Below are 12,677 nucleotides of genomic sequence, written 5' to 3'. Positions count from 1 at the left end.
AGCTGATGATGCCTGATGAAGCTGAAATCTAGCAGCTCATCTTTCCTGTCCAAAAAAACAGCTGATTTGTTTCAATTACTGATAGGAGACAAATTCTATAATTATTCTTTATTGTGGTGTGGATGAATGCAGGTAGCATGTGCGTTAAAAGTGGTGAGCCACATCTGAGAAGAAGAGAAAACCAAGATAAGGGCCTCAAATTCTAACATTGCTCTCATCAGAATGTAAATGTTTAGATTGGCACGGTGGGGGAAAACCGAGTATTCATCCCATCTGTTATACAATAGATTAGCATTACGATGTAGTTTGGACCTCGCTGGACGTAGGCGGGAACAACTGACGTGGGAGGAGAGGGAATGTCAGCCGTGTGAGGCCGAACGAGGACTGGAGCGCCCCCGCCATGCCGGAATAACAAATCCACGAACAAGTGAGATGAAGGTTGGATGATATTTCCCCTAGAGGCTGACATTCCTTTGATAATTATTTTACTCAAAAGCAGCAGAATGAAGCCTAAAAAAAATGTTGTGAGTATGATGATGTGTAAAATGAAACTGGCTCCGCACGCCTGCCAGCTGAGTGTATCCCAAGTTGATCTCCCCCCTGTTTTCATTTGATTAAGAGGGAGTTTTTCTCCTTGCTACGGCTTGTTATGAACATTACTTGGTCCTAAGCTCCAATGGGAAATTTGAGACAAAATAGCAGAGGATTAACATGAGAAACAGAGAGCTAGAGAGAGAGAGAGAGAGAGAGAGAGAGAGAGAGAAAGTTGGGTGGGATTGGGGGCGTAAGGAAAGAATCCTCCTCTCCTCCTTCGTCCACCCTCCCCCCAGCTTCTTCTTCTCAGAGGTCAGAGGAGGGTTACTTCTCAGAAACAGGCCCACCCTCGATCCCTCTCTCTCCATAACAAATCTCCCCAAACACAATAGAGCTCGCAGCCCGAAGAGCTACAAGACTTTTCTGCCTGATAAAGCTGGACTGGGTTTCATACAGCTACAGAATGTTGAAAGTGTCTGTGAGGAGTGATATGTGTCGTCTGCTGCCGTAGCTGTTTTTTCTTAGTCTGTGTGAGGTCTCTTTTGTGTCTTAAACAAAACTCACTGTAATAATAATGAGATTTAAGGAGATTTGTTTTGACGCTCACCTGAGTTTAGAGGTCATGTTTCGGTTTAACACCATCGGCTTTGTTTTCCTCATAGATTGTGCCCAAATTCTTGTTAATTATTTTTTTTAAAGACACATATTTTGTTTGCCTGAGTGTTCGACATTCAAAACAATCCTATAGCAAAACGAACACTGAAAGAAATCATCCCAAAAAAGCAGGAAAAGCATTAGCTCGGGAGCTAACGGCACATGCTTGGCTCACTATGAGTCAACGGTGCAAATTTACGTGTCAAAGTACACCGATGTTGATCTCGGCTCAAAAAATTTGCACGGGTTCACTTTGCTTTCGCAAGCTAATCCACTGATCATGACGGTTCCGTTGAATTTAACTGATTGAAGGGCTACAGAAAAACATTAACACACACTCTGACGTCTTACAAAAAAAAGTTTAACCTAGTTAATCTTTTGGCAAAACACAATAGAATATCCGGTTTTACTGTGTATCAACTTGTTATAAAATCCTGTCCTAGTATTGCAAACCACTGGTTGTGTTGTTCCAAGAACCGGTGAGGCAATAAAAAACCATTCAAGATTTGTTTTCATTTCTTCACCGGTAATTGAAACACACACGCCCCTCTTACATTTTGTAAACACGGGAAACACCTGGCAGGCCAGTTTTGAGTCGTATTCTGACACTAGAGCCAAATGTGAGCTCTGGTTCAAGCATGGCTGCTGGATCGGGATCAGATTTGAGTTCAGAATCAGCTGCAGTGTTCTTGTGATGATTCTTCTATTGTAATCAATGCAAACTCGGTATGTAAGCGATGTGTCTGTCTATGCACGTCAGATTTCAGATACTATACGTGTGTGCACATGCATGTACAGTATGCATGCATCTGCATCTTGATCTATCTATGTAATCCAGTGCAGGAACGCAAAGTCCTGCTAATACTCTGGCTTTACCTGAACTGGTGCAGGCTGTAGACAAATCCAGGACCATTGCATAACGCCTGTTGAAGTAATTACCTTCCATTGTTGGGTAAGCGGTTTAAATTACGATCCTTAAATCAAACAAACGAGTTTAAGATAGATGTAAATGCCGCCTCTGAAGTCATGTGTGTCCCGCTGGAGTTAAAAATGATTTGAGAGCTCATTGAAGTCTGTTGACATTGTTACAGTAAGTGGTAACATACAACAAGAGCTGTTATAAACAGCCTCCAGCTAAAGTGGTACGGAAGTCAAACTCGAAACAGGGTCTTTAAATGGCAGAATGCATATACGACCATTTACATCACATTTACATTCCACTAAGCTAACAAGGTGATGAGATTAGATAGTGGTCAAGTCAAACCACAAGCTTCCCTACAAGGCACTCTCTGTCAGCTTGTCATCATCTGATACAGAGACAATAGGCTGTTGAAGACTGGCAGCCTCTCACATTCCTACATCCACTGGCCAGATTGCCCCACAGACAACCCATAGCCATTAGAAGCTAATCAATTTGCACAGTGACGGGAACAGCACTGCTAAATGGATTCTCTCTTTTGCACATCTATGTCATATCAGGGCTCGGCTAGGATCGGCAGCAGGAGCGCTCGGGTGCCAGAGGGGTAGAATGGTTTAGATGGATTGCGAGGCCGGGCTCGGAGCCGATAAATAGGACAACTGGTGCTTCTAGCTAGAGTAAAAGCTGCATGTCGGGAAGCTCTCTGCACAGCGACGGCTTACTTTTTTTTCTCTCATTACTCTCAATAGAAGGGACATGCTGATGCATGTTCCTGACAGCCACAAGAGCTTAGGACGCTTTTATGGTTAAGGAGATTTCAACTGTTAGCTTAAGAGCATAATGTTTGAAGTTTTCATGCAAATTGACTGATTCAGAGCTAAACCTGGCCTTAAAGCTAGAGATGAAGTCTTATTGGAATGCAGAATTTGTTGTATGATGTAACTCGAGTGTTTTTGTTTTGGATATGGCTTCAGTGAGTATTGTTAAGAGATACCAGGCGTATGCTAACTGCTAAATGAACTGAATCAAGAATAGGCATGCGTCTTAATTGGCAACGACTTGCCCAGCACCCACCTGACTGTCTAAGAAAACACACACACACACACACACACACATACTCACACACACTAATCCACACTGACAAGATGCTGATCAGATAGAGGAGAGTGTTGCAATACTTCAGATAGACGTGCAGGTCCTGTCAGGCTCATGCAGTGTGTTTGTGTGTGGAGTCGTCAGGCTGGATCTTATATAACTCATGACAGACAGAGAGACAGACAGTCACACAGATGGGGTTTGAGGCACCTCGAGGCCACACAATCCTATTTTTTTTTCGCTTCCTGCTGTTGTCAGGGCTTCAGTTGACATGACTTACCTACATTTTAAGCATTTATCTGACACTGTCACCCACTGACATGTTTGCTGACTGGGCAGACGGGAGGTACAAACAAGTTCTAGGGGAAAAAAAGTCCAAGTTAAGAGGAACTACTGTGACTTTGTGGCGATTTTACAGAAGTAGAGGTAAAATCATTGGAGTTCAAATGGATTTAGGAGAATAGTTTTGGAGAATCTGCCTATTTGCTTTCTTGCAGAGAGTGAGAGCATCGATAGCACAATCATTTCTGTATGCTAAGCTGGAGAAAGGAGATGGTTAGCTTAGCATAGCATAAAGACTGGAAGCAGGGGTAACAGCTAGCCTGACAAATTAGATGTTAATTAGTGAGCTTAAGAGGTGTTGGGAGGCAGAACGAATAAGCAGGTTTTACAAAACTATATCTTTTAAGTCCATTTTAATTCTTCTACTTTACCTAATTTGTTTTAAAAAACAAAAACCGAAGTGTAAAAACGAAACGAGCCAGGCCAGCTGTTTCCCCCTGTTTCCAGTCTTTATGCTAAGCTAATTGCTCAGCTGTAGCCTCATATTTAGCGGACATATTTCTTGGCAAGAAAGCCAATTACACTCTGTGAGGGCTGCAAGTTAAAATATAATGAAATAGATACAATCCCTGGTGTCAAAACTGCATCAAATTGTGATTGTCATGTTTATTTTTTGTGTTTGAACTACAGAAGTTATAATCAACCAAGATGTTTAGTTTTAATCTGTGGGAGCCTACAGTATTAAATCTCTTTCCTGCTTTAAATATGTAGTCTGTAATTAACAGTAAATTAAAGTGCTGGAGCCCCACTATTATGTCTGCTTATAGACTCTTAAAACAGGAGGCACATTTTACCCTGTAATTCATTGTCTGTGATTTTGATGCAAACAGAGAATCTGACAGCTAAACATGAGTTTAACATCATTTAAACAACTGCCACAAAGCTTATTTTCCATCTTAACACAAAGTTAAGTAAGTCACGGTACAGTATGTGCTGCAAAGTGATTAACACAATACCTTCAGTGTGACACATTTACAGCTTCTCATTCAGCAGGTTGAAATCTGTTAATAAAGCAGATATACGTGAGCGGGAGTGGAGAGGAATTGAAAACCTGTGGTTAAAGTGCGAGAGGAAAGGTCAAAGGAAAGAGGATCTCCTCGGTCACAAAAGGAGATCAACCTGTTTTCACAAGATCTGGTGCAGGGTTGGGGATGTTGGTTTTTGTTTGCTAGGCCTGGGTTGCATTTTCAAAACCACTGTGTAAACTCCCTCTAAAATTTAAATGATACTCTGATCTGGTTTGGATTTAAAAAGAATAACAACTTGGTAAAAAGTAAAAGCAGGTGCATATTTTAGGGCATTTCTTGCTAATACGTACGTACCTTTACTAAGTAGGTTTTTCATGCAGGACTTTTACTTATAATGGAGTATTTTTACATTACTGTGTTGGTACTTTTACATAAGTAAAGGATTTGAGTATATCTGCCACCACTGTCCCATAGCGTCATTGCTAAAAATACACGGGTACTGATGATGAGTCATTTTTTCATTCCTGAAAGACATAATATTTGAAAATATGTATTTATGTTCCCGACAACCCCTCTGTTATGAAAATATTGACCCAGGATTACCGTCATTTTAATAAACATACAAAGGAAGCAGTGGAGAATGAACTTCACCACATGAACAGATTGCAGACTTAAATAAGACTCTCCATTTATCAACACTGCGTTGTCATGGAAATGGACGTCGGGGCCAAAAAGGGAGCAGATGGCTCGAGAAATCGATGGCTCTGACTCAAACTAGCTGATCCACTGATTTGCTTCAGACCCAGGGGGAGAGTGTTTGTGCTCGCTCTCAGCTTGTGTTTCACCAGTCGTGTGTGGGTGTGTGTTTTTGCAGTCTAAGATAGGGGACAAACTTGCACAGACCTGCCCCAGTTCAAGTGTTTCTTGTCTCCTGTTTTGGCTCTGACAAGTCAGAAATTCCCAGTAATGTCAAGGGTGCTGGCAAGACTTAAGCTTTAAAGGACGGGTTCACAATTCAAGTCTGCCTTAAAACAAAAGTCCCAAATGAACATTTAAATAGGTTTTTCTTGCTATAATCCTTCCTCCTCTTCATACTGGCCATTAGAAGATGCCTTCATAATACAATATAAGTGATAGGGGCCAAAATCCAGTCCTCCTTTTGTGCAAAAATGTATTTAAAAGTTTATCTGAAGCTAATATGAAGCTTCAGCTGTCCAAATTTGTCAAATCAAGTAATCAAAATGACCATATTCCTTTTTTAAAATATAGAAAAATATGCATTATAGCTGTAGTATTATTTTAGTTTTTCCTTCAACAAAAATTGAGGAGAATTCAATTTCAGTTGGATTTTTAAGTTATCAAGAAGCCTCTGAACTTTTAGAGTTACCTGTCTAATGAAATCTAGCAAACTAATCAAGTGCCTTCGACTAAAATGGTTTTTAAAATGGTTTCCCAGTCTTGTATATACTGTATATGTATGCAGTTTGTTCTGAAATGTCCATGTGCTGATTCTGCTTGTTTTTCCTTTCTGTTCTGTTTATTATTTCACTTTGAAAACAGGTGCACAAATAAAGATTAATCTCATTGTTGTCATCCCACAGCCCTGCCACTGTATTAATATGAGTATTAATATCAATAGAGCCCCGTGAGACTGAGTAAACACACAGTCCGCCCTTAATGCAACTTTCCAATATTACCCATAATCCACCAGGATGTATCTGTACAGAACGGGCCAGTTGTCATGCTTAGAAGCAGCCAATCAGACCTTGTTTTATGTAATCCCTGCATCCATCTAGCGGCACGATGGAGGCAGACATTGTGGAGGAGTGGTTTGCATGTGGGTTGCGTGCGCACACACACACACACACACACACACACACACACAGAGGTTTACTTAAATCACTTATGGGGAAATTACATAGACTTACATTAATTTCCTGGAGACTTACCTAACCATAACCACTACTGGCCTAACCCTAACCCTAACCCTAACCCTTAACCACTGACCCAAAAATCCACATTTCACTAAATGGGGACATGACTTTTGTCTCCAATTGCACAAGCTGTCCTTAATTAACTTGTCTTAAATCTGGTTTGTGTTCCTGAAAGTGACTTAAGTCATACATACACACACACACAGATATACACCTATCACATTATCTTTGAAGCCATCTTGAACTAGACTGTTTCCCATTCTGCCTCAAGACACATTTTTCTCTCTCTTTTTCCTTTAGTCTCTCAGCTCTTTTACAAACCTCATCTCACACACACACACTCCTCCAGTCCGCCTAGATCCAGCAGTTATAATTGTGAACATTCCTCCTCCCCGAGCCAACGTCTCCTGTTGTGCATTCCTCAGACATTAGACCAGGCCGCTGCAGCAGATGGGAATTACTGTAACCGCTCCTGTTCCACTTATGTCATCACACACATTGTATGTGAATTAAGAGTGACGTATAAATCTCTGGATGTTTGGGATGTTATGAATGACGATTGTGTTTGTTGACTCAGCGAGGTACTGGGCATGTGCAGTATGATGGCATATGTGGAAAGTAACACTCGTGTTTATTACACTGCAGGGGGATTATGGCTGTAAAATAGTTGAACGGATTCCTCTGGCCACAGAATGTGAGGCCAATTTTCCAGCGTAAATCCTTGAATATGTTTACATGTTACTTGAAGGAGGACAGTTATCATGTGGCTTATATTGAGTTCCATTATGTCATTTTTTTGTGGCTGCACCAAAATGCTAGATCATTTTTTTAACTCTTTTATGTGTTTTCCTGTATTCCTGCATGACGTATTTGGTGTCCCTGGAAACCTTGGCATCAGGACAAGAACTATGAATAAAGTTTTGTATGTTTGAAGAAATTCTTGGCTAATGAGCATGAGGCTCTTTTTGTAATTCTGGACCTGCCAAAAGTGCTCAAGGAGCCACTTGGCACTGTCTCTAAGATGCACTAAGTGTGGCTGCAAGATGTAGACGATGCACACATGAGTTGGAACTGATTTGTCGACATGAATTTTGAATAATGGACTCAAACCTGCCCGTGTATGCATTAACTGTATGCAGTTAAACAAAACAACTTGTACTGTGAGACATATATGAAAAATATTCACCTTTCAGTCAAATTTGACTAACTTCTACCAATTTGAATGCGGTAATATTATTATTATTATTATGAGGGAAATCAAAAGACTATTTTGTAAAGACAAGAAAAACCTTAAATATTTCTAAAAATTAACTAATTTTTGTCTGTAATCGAAAAATCCAGAAAGTGATTTTTTTGCTGCGGAGTAAGAGTAATTCAATCTACGTGCTTTTAGAAGATCAAGTTTCATTTTTCTTAATTGTGGCGCAGCGACCTCTGTTGCCCTTTGTTTCTTTCAAAATACAGGAACTAATTTCTGGGACATCCCTTAAAAGTTGATTTCTAATTGAAACAGGAAGAAATACTTTTACTGCACTGGGAAATTTTTTTTCTCTCTCTCTCATTTAAAAAAAAGTTTTTTATTACTCAATTAGATATTTTTGCAATGCATTCACCTCAGAATAAAAAAAACAAACAAACTTAACCATAAGACATCAGAAAAATCCAGATAGCTTCAACTTAGCTGGTCTGAAAATGGTTTTAACATTCACCACGACAGGAAATGCAGTTAAAAACTACAATGTGCAACATTTTATCTTGAGATAGGAAGTGTGCTGTCATTCCTGCCCTCGTGCCCATCAGTTGATAAAGCCCCCCAACAGTCTCTCTTCATGATGCATTTCCCTTATATTAGCTTTCTTATTGGGCAGTTGGTCCTCTGGATAGCCGTTATGCGGGAGAGAAAGTTTTTCATCTTGTGGCAGCTGAAGTGACTCACCCCTGTGGCCTCTAAACCATCACCCACCTCCCCTCAGCTCCCTTCTGCCCGTTGTTCTTTTTTCCGTCTCTCACTGTACAGTATACACACACCCGTGGCGGGAAAATCCAGGCGTGCCATTGTCTGATTGGGGGGCACCGTTGGCTGCGAACAACAGCCGACCAATAAGAGGACCCCCTGCTGCGACAGCTGTCGTGCTGTTTCACTGATCTGTGGGCATTCCTACTCATTAGCAGCCTTTGTTGTCCATTCTGTGTGTGTGTGTGTGTGTGTGTGTGCACATCACTCGCTGATGAATTGACTGTGGCAGGTAAAATAAGAGGAAGAAGATGAATATGCATGAGACTTCCCGGACTGCCAGAAAAAATATGTGTGAGGGCATCTTTGTGACTGAAAACAAGCCGCCTGTTTGTGCACAGCAGGTGCACCGAGCAGCGCCGCAAACTTCTCAACGCCTTCACTGTTTGAAATGTCGCTGCTTTGAGACTCCACCTGGGGGTCAGGGGTCTGTTCTCTTGTTTTCATAGCGTAGGTGTTGATAAAAATGAGCCTTCTTTCCTTTTGGGACATCCATGTGGAGCACACACAAGCAGAAATCTGTCACTCTTACCTCATTTTTTGCTACTTGCCAAGTGCCAGCATGCAACCATATTTGGACACAAATGAGCATGGACCCATTTTCTGTAGGGGAATTTCTCAATCCAAGGCCCTTATCTCTGGCAATTGAAGCTATGATAACAGAGGCTTAAGGCTCTGGGGCATCTTTCGGGGAAGGATAAAGAGGAAGAATATGAGAAATAAATAATGATAGTTTGTTTTTCACACGGTCAAGTATGCTTTTATCTGCTTCACTTTTTGCAGTGAAGGGGAACCACCATAAAATAGGTTAGATCTTGATAATTTCCTGTTATCAGTTGCTTGGAATGTACCAGAAGAAAGGGTAAACAAGCAGGGAACATTTATTAGAGAAAGTATAAAAGTCTCAGCTGGTTTGTGGAATTACATAGACTCTTTGGTTTTCAGAGCAGGCCCATTGGTTTTCAAGCATGAGGTCAGCTCTAAAGAATGTGGGCCGTCCCTTCCTCTGTTACACTGCAACCAGCCAGATAACCTGCACATTACAAGGACAACATGTTATCACATCAAGAGGGACTTTTTATTTTTTTGTCCTCTCCACATCATTCGGCCCTGAACTGAAGAATCACTGTTTTTTGGTACAGAGAGCAGCCATTGTTTCAGGAATGTGGGAGGGGTGGTGTGTTTATTAAGGTGAGGACAGGCCTGAAAAGTCATCCAGCAGCATCTAACTTTGTGCGTTGCAAAAGGAAAATCGCAACAACAGGATTTCCTTACCACCATCCATGTGTATTATACTCTGTTGTTTTCATATATTCACTTTTTTGAACCCTTATTATCTGGATATATCTATTATACATAATACTGTGCATAAAGTATCATAAAACATTTATTTTTCAACAGAAATATGTCACCCTACTTTTTGTGTGTGCTCCATCCAGGCAGGTTTTGCAGAGCAGCTTAATAAGCAGCCAACCAGAAGCCTGCTTGGCACCAAGATGTGGTTGTTTTGTTTTAATTGGCTCATAGACAAAGAGCATGCTTGGCAACCGGAGGGACAAACACTAAGACCAAACACCTTGTAGCTACTGTGTAATTGAGGGAAGTGAAATATTATTTACTCAAAAAGGTTACCAACAAAATGATGCAGCAGCTTTCCAGTTTCTGATGCACGGTCGGTGGTTTCCTCAATTATCAAACGAAGACATCATGTCTGCTTGGAATTAGTATGTAGTCTGGATTTGGGACACGCTGATTCTGTCAGGAATGAGGACTTCAGTTTTATCTCTGAGAGGTGGCATGGTTGTGAAGTGATTAGTCCTCATAGCAAAAAGGTCCTGGGCCTTTCTGTCTGAGGGGGTAGAGTTTGTTTGCTCTGGTCCCAATCAGTGGATGAGTTGGTACACTTGTTATGTTTTCCCATTAGTTTGGTTTCTTTTCACACAAAAAGCTCAAGAAAACCAAAATGCATCACTAAAACCATGTGAGAACGTTCACTCTGCTTATTAATCAGATGTGTCTGGGGTGGGAGCAAGAACGTAAACACAAGAAGAATGTCCTGAAGAAGGCCCTCTCGCCGAATGTACCTTACTTTGTTTTACTAGTTCAGGTTGGATGACGATTCCCTCTTTGACTAGCTGCCACCAACCGTTGATTTCTCTCATCTGCATCCCAGCATGAAAAACACACCTGGCTCCGGGGGCTGTTTAGCTCTGACTTGTAAAGTATGCCTAGTAGTTGGGTCAGATCAAGGTCGAAGCACTTTCCCACCACAATTAAAACGCTCGAGAGTTTGTTTGGAAGAGGACCAAGACAACTCCCTCATCAGTTGCGGATGTTTTTGGTCTGTGCCCAAGTACGATGGCTGCCTTCATATCTGCCTAAATGAATCATACAAAGGGGAAAAACGAACCAGAGTCTGATTCAACCGGTCCACATGATTTACTCCCACAGTTCAAAGACATGCAGGTTAGATTATTTGGAGACCATAAATTGCCCTAATTGTGAGTGTGCATATGAGTGGCAGCCCTGTAATAGACTGGTGACCTGTCCGAGGTTTACACTACCTCTTGCACAAGCTGGGATAGATTCATGGGAGATTACATGTGTCGCAATTTAGAAATCTGGTGCACCTACTTTTCTTACAGCGAGTCTCATCCTACTTCTACTTTAATGGTGATTTCCTATTTCACAGCATCATATTCTCTCCACAAAAGAATATCATTTTTAAAATTATAATAGATGTGTAACTGTGCAGAAATATAAATGTTAAAGAACAGAGTCTGTTGACAGAGAGGAACAGGACGATGAAGAAGGCTCAGATAGAGAACCGAGAGCGACCTTTCTCCTGCCTGAACCACCTCCACTTCTGCATTCGCTCTTGCTGAGGAGGAAGTGTGAGCGCTGACTTCCTGCTGCTCACACAGAGAGAGAGAAGGGAGGAGAGACCTACTGTAACTCCGGTCCTTACCCAGAATCCCTTGCACAAATTCAAGCAGCAGAAAGACAGGAAGTGTGACCCGGGCTTGATAACAGCGGGGGCGGCAATTTCTGAAAACAGCGGGCACGGAGCAGACAAGGAGGTGTCTGTTCTGTTTCCTGTTGGTTGTTTTGTCAGATGTGAGCGGCTGAATGTGTCTTTATGTGTCAAAATGAACTGTTTGTGCTCAGAGGTCTCCACACCAATTCAGTGAGAAACAAAGAAACCTCCACATGAGCTCCTCAGATGAGTGTTTTTGCTGCTTCTTTCTTATCTCTCTGGATTGCTCTAAACCCTTGCGCTCTCCTAACTTGCGCATTAAACAAGAAAAAACAAGAAAATCAAGAATACTAATCATTGTTTACGTGAATTAAAAGACTTCAGGCCTCAAAATGGCTGACCTGATAGCCTCCAGATATCATTATTCAGCTTTCATAGCAGACAAACCGAGCTTGAAAGCCTGCTGCTGCTGACTCCACATCAGTTTTGGTTTGATAAAAACCTGATGTGGAATTTTGGCACTGGCTGCCTCCTTCCTTCCTTTTTTCTTCCCTGGGATGCCAAATAAGGCCAGTTAACGTTGCCACATCTGCTGAAATTCGAGGCCTGCTTGTAGCTGTCGCTCAATGTCTCGGCATCTCGCTCTGACTCTGTAAAAGAATGAGAGGAAGAAAAAGAAAAAAAAAAGTGTGGCGTTTGTGTGTTTGTGTCTGCTGACTTGATCCCCTTCTTTTACTATGAAATGCATGACATCATCTAGTTTCTTATCCCCCTCCCCCCTTCTCTCTCTCTCTCTCTCTCTCTCTGCCTCTACTCTGTCTATATTTCCCGTCTTTTTTCAGTCTCCTGCCCTTTTTTTTTTTTTTGCTTCTTCACATGTTTCGTTGTTATGTAACCCTGTCGAGGCAGCCAGGGTGAGATTGTGAACCTTTGCACCGCGTGGAGAAGACATTTCCCCTTTTCCTCCCGTGGCCACAGCTGCTTCGTCTCACCAACTGTCAGCATCAGAGTACACACAAATTAACCCAATAGACTCTGCACTTCTTTGTGGTGGAAACAAAATGGCCTAAAATGGAAATTCACTATTTTTCAACAGCTGATGTAACTGTTGGCTTTTAAATAGTTTTTTACGATAAGTTTGCTCTTATCTCTGACGGAGGAAGGAGGTAGGGTGCGTGAAAACGACCCAATGCTCACAAGAAGCTCTTGCACATATATTTGGTGAAAATACACCGGTTAA

At 41.5% G+C, this 12,677-nt stretch overlaps 1 protein-coding gene across 1 annotated transcript in view; it reads left to right on the top strand.

Annotated features, from left to right (window-relative positions):
• Positions 1-12,677, top strand: part of LOC121891932 (nectin-2-like) — a 933,424-nt gene that overhangs the window by 758,639 nt on the left and 162,108 nt on the right. The gene's annotated exons all lie outside the window — the stretch shown is intronic.

Source organism: Thunnus maccoyii, chromosome 24, assembly GCF_910596095.1.
Source record: "Thunnus maccoyii chromosome 24, fThuMac1.1, whole genome shotgun sequence".
Lineage (NCBI taxonomy): Eukaryota > Metazoa > Chordata > Actinopteri > Scombriformes > Scombridae > Thunnus > Thunnus maccoyii.
Note: the sequence above shows the minus strand (reverse complement) of the source record. Positions and strands in the feature narration are given on the sequence as shown.